At 68.6% G+C, this 12,046-nt stretch overlaps 1 long non-coding RNA gene across 1 annotated transcript; it reads right to left on the bottom strand.

Moving 5' to 3' along the window:
• Window positions 1-6,636: 6,636 nt before the first annotated feature.
• LOC119874319 lies at window positions 6,637-8,679 on the bottom strand. Its single transcript, XR_005367510.1, has 2 exons — window positions 7,739-8,679; window positions 6,637-6,861 (listed from the first exon to the last, which is right to left on the bottom strand). It is a non-coding gene; the product is annotated as an uncharacterized LOC119874319 (long non-coding RNA).
• Window positions 8,680-12,046: the final 3,367 nt, after the last annotated feature.

The following is a 12,046-nucleotide window of genomic DNA, read 5'->3' as shown; positions in this document are numbered from 1 at the left end:
TCTCGCGCGGGTGGAGAATCAGCAGTAACTCCCGGTGTTTTAAGCAGGTCACTGATACCACGTGGTGTTTGTCCTGCAGGGACCTCGATGCCTCCTGTCCTGACGTCCTGGGGCCCACGCAGTGGGTGCCGGGGACAGACGCGCTCAGCCCGCCGCTCCCACCCCTCCCCGGGGCCTGCTCCGCGGCGGCAGGGAAGGGTCTCACGTCACGGGCGCCACGTACTTCCACGTCACGGGCGTGCTTTTATTCAAAACTTTGGTTATTCTCTCTCCGCCCTGGACTCGGTTCCCGATTTGGCTGGTCTCGCGGCACACGCAGCGACTTCTGAGAGGCTCATCGGTGCAGACCACCCACGTGCTCCAGGCGGGCGGCATGTGGCCGGGACAGCCGAGTGCCAGGCCCTGGGCCTCCGGGCACGGACCACCGGCAGTGGCCGCGGCCACTCGGGCCCGGTGAGCTGTGGACCCGCCCGCGGCCCCCGCTGAGCACTGTCCACCCCTACCAGCCCTGCGGGTGGGGGGGCCCCATGCCCGGCTCTGTCTCCGCAGCACGTGTAACTGTTCATGGCAGTTTTTTATAGCAAAGTCTGGAAAGCCTTTTGAATAAAAACGTGGGAAATGGAAAAGCAAACGGGCCTGGCCTGTGTGTGAAAGCCACTCGTGTTGGCGCCGTGGCCGTGCAGCTGTGGTGAGCAGGCCGGGGCGTCGGAGCCACGACTCGGTCCCTGCTGGGTGCAGCAGCTCCCATGAGGCAGCTGGGACCCGGGACCTAGAACCCAGGACCCGGGACCCAGGACCTGGGATCAGGACCCAGGACCCAGGACCCGGAACCCAGGACCCGGAACCCAGGACGGGGGCCGGCCGCCTCACATCTGGCTTCCTCGCGGGCTGCATGGCACCCCCAGCCGGCGGCTAGTGACCCCGGGCAGGCAGGCGAGGGTGCGTCGTGGCTGCTCGCAGTGAGGTGGGGCTCTGCCGGGGCTGCGGGGAGAAGCAGGCCCCCGCCGAGTCCCGGGGAAGTCAGTGTAGACGGGGCCTCCTTGGGGGCGGCTCTCCAGCCTCTGGGTGTGGCGGCCACCCAGCCGGGGCGTGGACTCCCGTGTCGCCGTCCCACACCCGGTCCCAGGCATGCCCGCTCCCTGGGCCCTGGCCGTGTCCACGCAGCCGCCAGCCCCACCCCGGGCCCTGCGCAGCCATGCTGCGTGGCACCGACGCCCTCCCTAGAGCTGCTGTTTCTGCTCGGCTGCCACCACCTGGCCTCCCCGACCCCAACCCCCAGGCCGTCCCCCCAGTCTGGGCCTCTGCGGCGGAGCCCTACACCCTGGTCCCGGTCCTGGTCAGGCCCTTCGCAGCTCCGCGTCCACCCGTGGTGTCCCCCGGATGTGCCCCTGGTCCAACGGACGTGGGACTCGATGCCGCCGGCGCCCTCCCTCCTGCACCACCTTTGGCGTCGGCCCGGACCCTGAGCGTCCCGGGGAGGGAGTGCGTCTGTGCCCCGTGGCCTCCCGGCGCCTCCTGCAACAGCCCCATCCCGACGGGAGCTGGCGCAGCGGCCTCAGGGCAGCCGGGGACAGGTGACGGCGCGTCTGGTGGACACGCGCCCAGCCGTGGGGGGGGAGGGACAGGCCCTCCTGCCCCAAGTCGCGGGCCGCGCAGGTGTCCCCCTCCCTGCCGCACCCGGCCCCGTGGCCTCGGCTCCCTTGGGTGGTCCGGCCCCTCGTTCCCACGGGAGCAGGTCACCTCCGTCCGTTGTGAGGTTTCCTCGGTGCCACGCACCCCCAGGCCTGCCGCAAATGTAACTAATTAGTATGAGGACAGTTGGAAGCACTTCATTGAAAATGCAAATGCGATTAACGTCCGGTCACCAGCGACGTCTTGGACGATTTACTGAACCTGTTTTCTATTCTCCGCAAATGGAAAGACTGATTCCCGGCCGTGTCTCCACAATAGCCTCTTGCCGTCCCGGGCCTGAGGAGGAAAAGTGGGTCGCCCACAGCCCAGCGCCGCGATCTTGCGAGAGCCCAGCCGTGGAGAAGTTCACGAAGCATTTCAACCCAAACGTCTTTTATTCTTGGATAAAGACAGGGTTTCGCACAAAGACAAGGACAGGCCACCGAGTCACCGGCTCCTTTCTTGGACGCATATTTATTGATGTCCTTGCTGGGCCAGGCATGTGTGCGCGAAACAGGATCCTGGCTCTTGAGAAAGTCATGCTGCGGTTGGGACACGGAGCCGAAGCGGAACAAAGACCATAAATATTGTGTGAATCGGGAACTGTGGAAAACACGGTGGGAGCGGAGGACGGCGGCGAGGAGTCTGGGGCTTGAGGACGGACTGGCGGGGTCGGGGGTGCCCGGCGCGGGGCAGCGCCAGGCCCCGTCCCGGGAGCCAGCCAGTGGGGACCCGCGGGGCCGGCCACCCCCTGTCGGCCCCCACCCACCGTCCGTGCGGCCCACGACCCCACGATCTCCGCGGCTGTTCATCCCCAGGCCTGGCTGGGCTCCCGGGAGCGCGCACGCGGGCGGCTGGACCTAAGTGTTCGGGGGTAAAGTCATGTTCTCCGGATACGACCCCGTGGCCAGAGCTCAGAATCCCCAGGGAGCCCCGAAGGTCCGGGAAAGGTCACACCCTGGTTAGCCGCGTCTCCGTGTGTGGGGATGACCGGGGACCAGGCTCTGGGCTCGTGCTCACCCCCCGGGACGCACGCTGGGGGTGACTCTGGACGCGCCATGTGAGCACTCGCTCCTTCCCGAGTGGCCGCCGCCCAGCCGGCCTCCCCGTGATGCTCCAGCGACCAGGACGGACACATCCTAACTCGGGACGAACAAACCTGTGAACAAACGTGTGACACTGCGGGCCCCACACGGTTCCCAACAAATCCACGGAGCACACGCCGCCGGTTGTGTAACGACGGTGCACGTGTCTGAGCCCTGTGCAGGTGAGCTTCCCGCACTTGCACACGTCGCTGTCCTGGTGCCCGATGGTGTCCCCTGTGCCCCCGACACAGGCTGCAGGCGTGGCCGCACCTGCTCCCCCGCTCCCTGGGCAGGGACACTGGTCCTGCTGCGAATGGCCTGACGTGTCCATGTTCTGGGCTTTGTCCCCCCGCGGCAGGCACACTGCGAAGCCGGCAGGTGGCCTGGAAATACAGGTAAAGCAACCCAGAGGTCTGGGGCCCAAAAGAAGAGGGTTTTGATAGAGATGCCCAAAGTCACACCGAGGGACGCATGTGGGGCACCAGGCCCAGCTCCCCCGGGCACCGTGGGGACTGCGTCCGGCTGCGGCAGCCCCAGGCCTCCCCGGCACGTCTCGCACCCATGTGCTGCTTCATCAGACAAATGAGGGAGAAGAGAGCGCGTATTCCACGGGGACGCGAGCCGGTCAGGCGTCCCCGGGAGGCCTCCGGGCGTGGCCCCACGGCTGGTTACGGGGAGGGCTGGGCTCGCCATAGCTCACTGCCCCCCACGGGGTCTTGCGTCTCGGGGCCGCGTCAGAGCAGGTGGCGGCCGTCAGCCGCAGGCTCGCAGGTGTCTGTGCCGACCCGGGGGAGCGAGGGCAGGCCGGCCAGGCGACACTCTCCTTCTCTGGCCTCCGGGGACTTGCCTTTGCTCCTCCGCGACCCGAGGAGCTGCGTGTGACAGCCTCATGCTTCCTGGGGGGCTGGGCCAGAGCCGTGGCACCAGGGCCCTGTGGGCAGGGCTGCAGGATCGCGGCTCCCAGCTCGGGAGCCACTGTCAGCGGTGGGTGGAGGCCACGGGCGCGAAGTCGCTGCCCGGTTTCTGGCGCTCACGCTGCTGCTGGACGGGTTAGCGGCCTGCCGGCTTAGGGCCCCACGGCCGAGCGCGGTCCTGAGCTTCCCGCCACGGCCGCAACAGTCTCCCCGAACGAACGGGAGGGCGAGTCTGGAAAATGCCCCCCCCCCCCCCCGCCGAGCCGCGGCCTCCTCCTTGGCCCAGGGTGGCGGTGCTGCCCCTGCGGGAGTGCTCAGGGGACCGCTGGGACACCCCGCAGGGGCTTTCTGGCAGCAGCCCTGCCTCGGGCTTAAGAGGGGTCCCCGGGCGCTGGGCGTGTCGCCTTCCCACCCAGCAAGACACCTTCCCGCCTCGCCCGGCCTGAGACGCAGGGCGAGCCATGGCCGTCCCTGGAGGGGCTCCCGCCGCTGCGCTGCCGTCTGTCCCACAGCCCCCGTCAGGGGACACGGCCCCGCGCAGGTGGAGGGGCTGCTCCGAGGAAACGGGGCGTCCAGCCTGGTTCTCAGGGCAGGAGCCCGTGTGGGGCTGTGGCAGCGGCTCCTGCTGGTGCTGCTCCTGTTGCTCCTCCTGCTGCTGCTGCTGCTGCTCCTGCTGCTGCTCCTCCTGCTGCTCCTGCTGCTCCTCCTGCTGCTGCTCCTCCTGCTCCTCCTGCTCCTGCTGCTGCTCCTCCTGCTGCTGCTTCTCCTGCTGCTCCTCCTGCTTTTGCTCCTGCTGCTCCTGCTCCTCCTCCTCCTGCTGCTCCTCCTGCTGTCGCTCCTCCTGCTCCTCCTGCTGCTCCTGCTGCTCCTCCTGCTGCTGCTCCTCCTGCTCCTCCTGCTCCTGCTGCTGCTCCTCCTGCTGCTGCTTCTCCTGCTGCTCCTCCTGCTTTTGCTCCTGCTGCTCCTGCTGCTCCTCCTGCTGCTGCTCCTCCTGCTGTCGCTCCTCCTGCTCCTCCTGCTGCTCCTGCTGCTCCTCCTGCTGCTGCTCCTCCTGCTGCTGCTTCTCCTGCTGCTCCTCCTGCTGCTCCTCCTGCTTTTGCTCCTGCTGCTCCTGCTCCTCCTCCTCCTGCTGCTCCTCCTGCTGTCGCTCCTCCTGCTCCTCCTGCTGCTGCTGCTCCTCCTCCTACTGCTGCTCCTCCTGCTTTTGCTCCTGCTGCTCCTGCTCCTCCTCCTCCTGCTGCTGCTCCTGCTGCTCCTGCTCCTCCTCCTGCTGCTCCTCCTCCGCCTGCTCCTTCTTCTCCTGCTGCTGCTCCTCCTCCTGCTGCTGCTGCTCCTCCTGCTTCTCCTGTTCCTCCTCCTCCTGCTCCTCCTCCTGCTCCTAGTCCTCCTCCTACTGCTGCTCCTGCTCCTCCCCCTCCTGCTGCTGCTTCTCCTCCTCCTCCTGCCTCTGCTCCTCCTCCTGCTCCTTCTCCTGCTCCTGGCCCTGCCTCCCCCTTCCTTTTTCCCCCCTCCTCTCCCTCCCTCACTTCCTCCTCTCCTCCCCCCCCTCTTCTCACCCTCCTCCTCCCCCTCCTGCCTCCCTCCCCCTGCCCATCTCCCTCCCCCTCCTCCCTCACTTCCTCCTCCCCTTCCCCTCTCCCTCCCCGCCGCGGCCCTGGCACTGAGCTCTAGTGCTGAGGAGTGCAGGGCTTGGGGAAGGGAGCGGCCGTTGTGCAGGAAGAACAAACTCTGTGGACCTGCCCGGCCCAGGGGTCAGGAGGTCGCTGCAGGCGGGAGGGGCCCAGCAGCAGATTGGGAGCCCCCTGCCCCTCCAGCATCATTTAGACAAACAAGCAGATGGCAGGTGTCAGCAGGGACAAAGAGCCATCTGTGCAGCGAGGCCGCCCCACCTCTCCCTCACAGGCGACTTCATGAAAGCCTCGACTTGAGGTGGCGCTGCCCGTGGCCAGCAGGCCCGCCTCGGACTTCTAAGGACCAGGCCGCGCTGTGCGTGTCCTCTGCCCGAGGCCGCCGCCGGGCTCAGGCTGCAGGGCGCTGGGTCGGCGAGCTCACAACAGGACCCTTGTTTGCTCCGAGGGCGCGTCCACACGGCAGGGCGGGCTCCCATGAGGTTGATGGAATTTGTCCTCTGAGTGGCCCTCCCTCCCCTCCCCCCGTCCCCCCCCCCCAGATGCCGGGTGTGTCTCCTGGCACATCCCCGCGGGGCATGGAGGCAGCCTGGGCCTGAGACGCTGCAGCACTGCCCCCTCGCTCCTGCGCCGGCTGCACAAGCCTACTTCTGGGGCTCGGGCCTCGGCAGGTTGACCTTCCCCCATGGGACGGGCTGCGCGCCGGCCGGGCAACACCGGAGGAGGCAGCAGAAGCGGCGGCCACGGTGTCCTGGACGCTCCTTCCGGGACGTGAGGCCGACCCGTGTGCTGCTGGGCCCGGCCACGGATGAGGGGAGGCGGAGGGAGGTGGGGGGGCGGCCTTCTGTGGACACACGGGGCGCCCCTGGCGTTGCCTGCCGGCGTCGGGTCGCAGGCCCCAGCCCTGACTCGGCCCCCACAGCCTGCGGCTTGCTCTCCCCTTCCGGCGACCCCAGGGGGGACACTGCACACGTCAGCCTCTTGTCCACTGATATTCGTGGAAGGTGTGCAGAAGCAGCCACTACACCTGTTTCACAAGGAGCTGCCCTCAGAGAGCCCCTGGGACTCGATCTCCTCGTCTCTAAAATGGGCATGGCCCAGACCTTGCAGGCTGCCGGACGCCTGAGCGCGGGGCCCCACAGCAGCCAGAGACCGAGGCGCTGAGCCGTGGGGGGCCCGGGGGCTGTGGGAGCGCGGCTCCCCTGGCACCCCCACTGCCCCTGCCCATCTGCTCTGGCACAAGCGTGGGGACGGGGCGTCACGGGCGTGGTCTGCAGACGCCCCGGGCTTCCTCGGGCCCCTCCCTGCCGCGCCGGGAGAGCGTGAGCTGTCTCCGCAAAGTTTATGAAAGAATTTATTTCAAAACAGGAAACTGGGCTTTGTTTTCTCTTGAGAATAAACCAAATCAAACTCCAAAATAGTCCTGATGAGTCCAGAATTCAAAACCCAGGAGGCTTCATCAAGTTCTAAAATCGTCCCAAAGCGTTTTCTCAACGGCGTCATGAGAACCAAGACCGGCGGATTGAAGTGGAGGAGGAGACCCCGACCTTTCACCCCTGAACCCTGGCCAGGAAAAATTAAACAACCAAAAACCACTTCTGAGGTCGGAGGAACATCTTGTCTTTTTCTTTTGAGAAGCTTGTCTGCCGGGCTTCCTAGCGTGGCAGCGTCTAAACCGCAGGGCGACCTGGGCGCGGCGTCGGGACTGCCCCTCGCCCCCCCGCCTGTCCCGGGCCGCCCCCCGCTCCGAGCCCCCCGCGTCTGCCGCCGCAGGAACAGACACAGCCGGGAGGCCGTCCCAGGGGCCGGGGCGTCAGACAGCTGGCCCCGAAAGCCGCCCGGGACCAGGAACACAGTGGGGGGTCCCACGGCCACCGCCCAGCACGCGCGTCCCCCCGGCCTCCCTGCCCCCGCCCTGGAGGTGGGAGGCCCCGTCCTCAGGGGTCAGCGAGTGGCCTGTCCCGGGACCTCCTGGTGCTGACCCCAGCCGCCTGCCCAGGCCCGGACCTCGGACGCCCACCCGCGTGGGGCACCCGTGGGCCCCGCCCCGCCCCCTCTGTCCCCACGGCTGCAGCCTGACTGTGTCCTGCAGGGTCCATGTGCCGCTGTTTGGAGGTGAGGTCCCGGGGGAGGTGACCGGGTCAGATGAGGCCCATGGGCCCCGGGTGCCGCCTGGAACACTGGGCAGGTGAGCCCGGGTGGGCTCTAGGCAGGTCTGCAAAGCCCGACGCCTTATCTGCAGCCACACGACGCCTTCCCCCGGGACCCCGCCCTCAGCACCCCCACCCACCTTGGTCCTGTTCCTGGGGAATGAGGGGAGACTTAGGGAGAATCAGGCCATGGAGACTTCACTCCCGTGGTGCCGAGGGGCCCCGTGGGGATCTCCCCCACACCCACTTGTCTCCCTGGCTTTGTGCCTGAGCACAGCCTGTGGACTCACCCAGATGCGTGTGCAGACAGGGCAGCTGTGTGCAAGCATGGTCCCCGCGTGTGCAGGCAGGGGAGTCATATGTGCAGACAGGACACCCGCGTGTGCAGACAGGGCAGCCACGTGTCCCCGGGCAGGTGGATGGTGACGCCGCCTGCAGACCGTGGCCCTGACATGGCCCCGACGCCCCCAGCTCGTCATCGGTCTCAGGCATGGAGGGCATCGCGCGCACAGGGAGCCCTTCTGGGTCACCCGTCATCCTCTGTGAACTGAGCTGGTGGGGACCGCCCTCCATCTGGGGTCCAGGGCGGCCGCGTTGGCACATGCTGCACACACGTCTCCACCACGTGCAACAAGACCAGGTCCTTGTGTCAAACGTAATGGGCTGCGGCCTGACTTTGCGGGGTCCGATTCTCCTCATGAGACTGATGGGGCGTGTGCCGCCCGCTTTGGGGGCAGCGCCCAGCCGCTCAGCGCGGGGTTGGGGGCCTGGGGGGCCGGCGAGGCCCCGGGGGGCTGGTGCTCAGGTTCCAGTCCAGGCTGAGGCCCGGGGTCCTGCTGCAGGAGGGCGGGAGGGACGGTGTGGGGCGGAGGGGAGGTGACCGGCTGGCCCCCGGTCACGCGGGGGAGGGACGCTGCGGCATCCGTGGGGTGTGTCACTGTCACGCGGTGGGGCGGCTCTCGGTCCCTGGAGGACACGTGTTTAGCCCAAGGCACGTGTGTAGTTCAGGCCGCGTCCTCGGAGTGCCGTGGCGCCCGCTTGCTGGCCTCGGGGACACAGGACACGCCCGGTCCCGCAGGCGGGAGGGCCCGTTCCTCTCAGCGGGTCGCGCAGCCTGACCCGGTTACCGACCCCGATGCACACCCAGCACCTGCCCCGACGGGCGTGTGGCAGGAGACACGCAGCCCCTTGCACGTCCGCGGCCTCGTCCTCGTCCTCGCGGGTGCCTGTGCGGGGCCAGCACGTGGGACGGAGGGGTGGCAGGGGCGTGGCAGGGCGTCCTCCCCGGCTCGGGGCTGCCCCTTGGCGCGTCCTCCGCGGAGCCCCCCCGGGCCCCCCCGCCCTCCCTCCCCCGCACAGAGCCCGCCAGCCCTGGGCGGTGACTCGCTGGTTCCCACCGTCGCTCCGGAGACGCGCAAGATCCCGCCGCATGTGTTGCATCTTGACCTAGTACCGTCGTCATTATTCCGCTCAGTTAATACTAATTGATTATAAGAAACACATTTCTTGAGGTTTTTCTCAGCACAAGACATTTCTCTGGTTGCACAGAGCCAGTCCGGTAAATGTGTTTTCGATCACCGGTGGGTCTCTGGCGAACAATGTTCCCGACAGGCCTCTTGAAACCAAATGAAAAGCATGTTAGGAGCGGCCCTCGGGCCGCGGGGTCCTCCCAGCCGCTGGGCGCCTCACCCCGGGGCCAGGGTGCGGGGCTCGGCCGCTGTGGGACGGGGCAGGGCGTCCCCGAGGACTGGAGCCAGCTGGGGCCCTGAGCGTGGCCGCCCGGTGAGGCCAGGACCCGCCGCGGGCGCCCCCACGTGTGACGGTGGGTCCCGTGTTTGTGGGGACGGAGCAGCCTCGGGGGCGCGTCTCAGGCTCGCGATGTGTCCTATGAACGGAGATGCCACGAAGGGGGGACTAGTGTGAGGTTCGCGCCAGCCTGTGGGCTCGGAGAAGAGAAAGTTGGACCTGCCGTGGACGGAACAAAGACACCCCGAAGGTAAGAATCGAGGTGAGTCAAATCCGAAAGATTTTTGGATGAAGGTGCCCTGCGAGGGCCCGGGGCCGCCCCTCGCCCCGTGGGTCCCGGTCCTGGCCTGACCCCGCGCCGCCCTCCCCTGGGCAGCTCCCGAGGCCCCCATGAGGAGGCGGCTTGCGCCCTGGCCGTGGACCAGCCTGCCGCCCTGTCCCTCCAACACGCCTGAGGGTTTAGGGCCAAACCAGGGGGTCCCGTGAGCTGTGGATCTTCCCGGGGCTCCCCCAGCCCTTCAACCCCTGGCAGGAAGTCGTCCCAACAGGGGCGAGAAGTGGCTGCTCCTCGGGAAGCTGCTCACGTGCCAGCGTCCGGGGCGGACATCGGGGGGCCGGGGTGGGCCTGCTGCGGGCCTGCTGGGTCGGAGGTGGTGGCCGGGCCCCGCCCCACACTGGGGACTCTGGTCTCCGTGGGGCTGGGTGTGACGAGCTGAGCGCCAAGGTCATGACCTTGCCCCCCCACCCTGCCCTGTGCTGGGAAGGCAGGACCCTGGGCCTCACCCCACAGGACCGTCTGGAGGTCTGGAGCCGAGAGGACCTCAGGCCCCCGGGACGCCAGGGCTCGGTGGGCTCAGGGGCGTCATCCTGCTCCTCGGTCCGCGGGTGTCACCGACGCTGCAAACGCTTCCCGCCCCGGAATCTGTGGGCAGAGTGGGGCCGGGACAGAGGGTGCCCACCGCACTCACCTGTTTGTGGGGCGGGATGCTTCACGTCAGGAGAGCGCGGCTGACACCCTGAGAGGCGGCAGGGCAGGTGCTCAGCACGCAGCGGTCCTCCCCCCACCGAGTGCGGGTGCCCCCAGCAGAGCTGCCCCCGCCGCACCGTCCCTCCCCAGGCGGGTCCCCAGCCGGGCTGCTCAGGCCAGTCCCCGGCGGCCTCGAGGGGTTAACAGCTTGGGAACACGGGTGCACAGGTCGGGGGGAGGGGGAGGGAAGGGAAGAGGGGAGGGGGCCAGCAGGCAGGTCAGCAGCTGCCGCAGGAGGGGCTTCCGGTCCCTAGAGGTGGCATCGCCCGACGCCCACAGAAGAGCTCCAGTGGCGCAGCGGCGTGGCCGGCAGGGGCAGGCTGCCCGGGGCGCAGGGCGGGTCCCTCAGAAGCCCCGCGGGTCCCCCCAGAGACTGCAGCTCATCCTGGGTGTGGGGGGCCCGGGGCTGCTGGCCTGGACCAGCCTCGCCCTCCGCGGGGTCGGGTGCCCGGCACATGTGCGCTCGCCCCACCTGCCCTCTGCCCACGCCCGACGGCTCCCGTGATGTCCAGGAAAGACCCGACTCTTGCGGGAGGGGCGGCAACTTTGCATGGTGGCCCTGGGTGCCCGGGCTCCAGAAGGTTCCATCTGGGCGGGTCCCAACGTTCCTGCGCTCAAGTCCTGGACCCCAAGGGCAAGGCTGACCAGCAAACAGCTCACCGTAAACACACTCCTGTGCACGCTCACACCCGCACACGCTCACAGGCGGACAAGCCCACGTGGTGGCACGCGAACCCCTGCCGTGAGCTCCCCTGCCCCAGCGGATGCAGCCAGCAGCCCCCGGGGCCCTCGCAGCCGGGTCGTGAGGCCCAGTTGGGACTTTGGGGCCTGAGCCTCTGCACCTGCGCCCCTGATCCCCGCTGTGTTGAAGCGGAGCTGGGGAGCTGGAGCCAGTGTCTGCGGCGGTGGGGCGGGACCGGGCACCCCCACGCGGGGCGGCTCATGGCCACCGGATGAGATTGTCGTCGGGTGAGGGACTCCCGTGCGCTCAGGTCTTCACACTCACGTTCCCTCTTTCCCATGGAGCCGTGTCTGTTCCAGGGGTTTGCATGGGCTCGGCCTGTGGGACCCCCTCCCCCGCCAGGCCTGGGCCTGAGATCCAGGCCCTCCTGCAGACCCTCGTCGGCACGGGCTCGGAGGTGGGGACCCCCAGGGGCCTGGGTCCTGCTCCCTCCTGCAGACCCTCATAGGGCACGGGGACGGACAGGGGTGGGGACCCCCAGAGGGCCCCGGAGCAGAGCCGTCAGGGGGGAGGGCTGCTGTGTTCCAGGAGCTGGCCGTGCCCCCAGCCACCTGCTTTACGGGTGCCCCATAAAGAATCACGGCAGCCCACCCCCCTGCCCCGCGCCAAGTGAGCTGTGTGCAGGAGGGGCAGGGCCGTGCAGGTGCTCGTCAGGCCCGTGATCCACCCCGACCCCAAAGGATGCTGCCAGGCGGCCTCCTGCTTCACAAACACCAGGACAGGTTTTGCACAGGACGGGGTCCCGCCCGCCAGGAACAGGAGGCAGGGGGTGTCCCAGCGCGCCGACTGCGTGGCCCCAGGGAGACGTCAGCTCTCGGGAGCCAGAGTGGCCGCGCCAGCAGCACAGCCTCGCCTCCGGCTTCCCCGCTCACCTTCCCCCTGCGCGGCCCCCGCCCCGGCCCCTCCTGCAGCTGGAGCCCTGGGTCCCTCTGCCCACGGCCTTCACGGCGCACACAGCCCGGGCTCGGCTTCCACGGAGGAGGGTGTGGCCCCGAGCCCGACCCTCGGACGCGGCGCCGATCCACGCGTCTGCTGGGCCCGCGGGAGACAGGATGGCGTCTTGGGGACGCGGTATTCGGGGAC

The sequence above is a fragment of the Canis lupus genome, chromosome 12 (genome assembly GCF_011100685.1).
Source record: "Canis lupus familiaris isolate Mischka breed German Shepherd chromosome 12, alternate assembly UU_Cfam_GSD_1.0, whole genome shotgun sequence".
Classification (NCBI taxonomy): Eukaryota; Metazoa; Chordata; class Mammalia; order Carnivora; family Canidae; genus Canis; species Canis lupus.
This window is presented reverse-complemented; position numbering and strand designations above follow the sequence as displayed.